We start from the raw sequence: 2,939 nt of genomic DNA, 5'->3' as shown, positions 1-2,939 counted from the left end.
GGGGGGAAGGCGTGGGGAAGGGAGGCAGGCAGACGAGCAGGTCACGTTCCCCTCAGAGGACTCTGTGGCTGCGAAGGAGACAGCTGCAGGGTCTGAGCAGAGGAGCCTCAGCTTCGGTCATTGGATGGGGCAGGGGAGCCCCCTGGGGAAGTGGGACTCTCAGCTCACTCCCCTGCCAAATAGGCTGTGCGCTCACTGCTTCCATTACAGAAAAGCGTGGGTGGCCTGGAGGCAGAAAGAGGCCCACAGTCGGGTGTGAGCGTGTGCCCGCGCAACATGAGCTGCACTGTAGTCTGGGGCTGCAGTGTTCCATGGCTCTGGGGTAACCTCAGGGTGGGCCACCGCTGGAGGACTGTGTCCAGTGGGTCTGTCAGCTGCCGTGTGATGCGCTAAGTCGGAATGGGAAGCACTTCACAGGCTTGAAGCTCAGAGAGTACAGCGACTTCCTAGTGCTGTGGGTGAAAGTGGGCCGGCAGAGAGGGGAAAGTGGGGGCCGATTACAGGGTTATGTTGTGTCTTTAAGACCCTTAGGAATGTGGGACCGGTGGGCGAGTTTCCCAAAAAGGAAGAAGGTACTGTGACCACAGGTAACTTGTGACCTGAAGCTGCAGTTTTTCCTAACCGCATTTGCATCACTCTTGTTCTGCCCGTCTTCATCGGTCCTACTCTACCTGCGTCTGCTGGCCTTGCACGCTGAAGGGCCTGACTGACTGCAGTGTGGATGGACTGTGCTCTTTGGGCACGTGGGGTGCTACACGGAGGCAGCCGTGTGGTAGGAATGTGTGCTGGTTCTTCTTCTGTTTCTTGAGACAAGTTTTATTTATTTTTTGTATTTTAGGGAAGGGTCTACAGGGTGTTCAGGGTCTTGCTACTAGATCGAACTCGTACTGATCCGCCTGTTTACAGCCTCCCAAGAGCTGGGATTATAGGGGCATGTCACCATGCCTAGTCTCAATTGCTATCTCAGCACGCCCCTGGCAGAGCCGACACAGCAGGCCCAGGGATCGAACCCTTGGCCTGCATTGAACCCTTGACCCCTGCGCCTGCTTGCAGGCACTTTAATCCACTGGGCTATTTGGCCGGCCCTTGAGATAAATTTTAGTAATTTTGTCACCTGGGTTTTTAAATACCTTGGCTGTATCACAGTAACATTTGTGGAGGGTTCCAGTCCTTTCTTGTCTCGGGGAGAGGTGGTTATCTCAGTGCTGTTTTGAACACCATCCCAGGGAAGGCCAGCACTTGCTCCCCTTTCACTCCACAGGTAGTCTGTAAACACCCCTGTGTGGCAGGTGTTGTTCCAGGGACCAGCGGTGATAAGGTCTTGGTACTCAAGGGCTTATACTCCAGCGGGGGACGCAGGCAGACAAGTACCTGAGTGGACGTGTTTGCTGGCATTGAGAGAAGACCTAGTAAATAGCATCCCTCTTTCCAGTCTGCGTTCCAAGCCAGTGAAGGGTAACACATGAGGACCTGCAGAGGGCTGCAGCAGAACGGACCCCTTCTGAGAGAGACTGCATTGGGTGCTGTTACAGCATGAACATGCGTGGGCCCCTTGCCAGGCCTGCTCCCCGCTCGCTGTCTGACAGCCCACTGCGGGCAGGCAGGGTCTGCAGGTGGCTGTTGCTGCCTCCTGCTGGCTTCCTCAGGAGGCAAAGACGGGATCCCTGAAGTGTCACTCCCACCCGATGGAGTGTCATGGTACAGTGGCTATTGCCCGGGCACGGACTTGGGTTTCTCGGTGGGGAGAAAGGCAGGGAGGGGCATTTGCACAGATACCTGAGTAGATGCAGCAGGAAGCAGAACGCAGTTCACGGGAAAGGCCAGTGAAATTCACAGAGGAGAAGTTCTAAGTGGAGGACAGGTGGTAGAGAATGCCCACGGAGGGGCCCACTGCAGACAAGGGCTGGCCAGGAGGCCCGAGAAGACACTTGCGCAGGGCCTTGAATGCCACAGGATAAAACCATGTGACTGTCTGGAAATGAGTTTTCCAGGGAGAAGGGAGAGCAGGGACCAAGAACCTGCAGCAGCAAAGAGCTGAGGGTCTGGGAGAAGGGCTGATGTGGCTGGAGGGCGGGGTGCAGCAGAGAGGAGGAGACAGGAGAGTGGCAGCTCGTCTGTGAGCACAGGCTTTACTCCAAGTAGAAGGAAGTTTCTGGAGTTTTAAGCAGGAAGACGGGTCCAGGTTTCAGTTCTACTCTGGCTGTTGTAGTCTGGGAAACAGACTGGGGTGGCTGAGGGAAGCTGGGGAGTAGCTGGTGGATGTGCGGGCTGCGCCCATAGCTTAGCCACTTCAGCTATGTTCCTGCAGACGTAGGCGTGTGTGCATCCTGCACTATGAAGATTCCTCACTTTCAGGAAGATACCTAGAAGGAGGACACCTGGTGCCGTGGAATTCCCAGTTTCAGTGTTTTGAGGAATCTCCATATTGATGTCCGTAGTTGCGCCAGTTTGCGTTACCACTGGTTGTGGTGGTGGCAGCTGTGACTGTGATGGTCATTGGGTGGTGCTGGGAACATTTGCTGATGGGTTTTCAGGAAGGATCTCGAGAAGGGGTGAGAGGATCAAACTCGATGACTTAGAGTTCCAGGCTGAACACCTGCAGATTGCCAGTTACTGAGATCTGGGAAGACTAGGCGGAGGGTTGCTTTGTTCAATTAAAATTTGAGATGCTCATGAAACATCCAAATGGAGCTGTCAGAGATGCAGTTGAGTGTATAAATTTAGAGCTCAGGTAGCGGGAGACATCCAAGACACCAGTGTAAGAGCTAAAGACATAGTGATGAGACTTCAGGTCCTGGCTGGAGGGGCCGGCAGAGTGCGGGCTGCACACGGACAGGGCCTGGAGGGGCCGGCAGAGTGCGGGCTGCACACGGACAGGGCCTGGAGGGGCCGCAGAGTGCGGGCTGCACACGGACAGGGCCTGGAGGGGCCGCAGAGTG

At 55.6% G+C, this 2,939-nt stretch overlaps 1 protein-coding gene across 1 annotated transcript in view; it reads left to right on the top strand.

Annotated features, from left to right (window-relative positions):
• The window catches only part of Ros1 (ROS proto-oncogene 1, receptor tyrosine kinase), a 145,184-nt gene that overhangs the window by 16,846 nt on the left and 125,399 nt on the right, over positions 1 to 2,939 (top strand). The window lies entirely within an intron of this gene.

The sequence above is a fragment of the Octodon degus genome, unplaced genomic scaffold (genome assembly GCF_000260255.1).
Source record: "Octodon degus isolate 3935 unplaced genomic scaffold, OctDeg1.0 scaffold00034, whole genome shotgun sequence".
Classification (NCBI taxonomy): Eukaryota; Metazoa; Chordata; class Mammalia; order Rodentia; family Octodontidae; genus Octodon; species Octodon degus.
The sequence above is the reverse complement of the archived record's forward strand: the minus strand, read 5'-3'. Positions and strand labels throughout refer to the sequence as shown.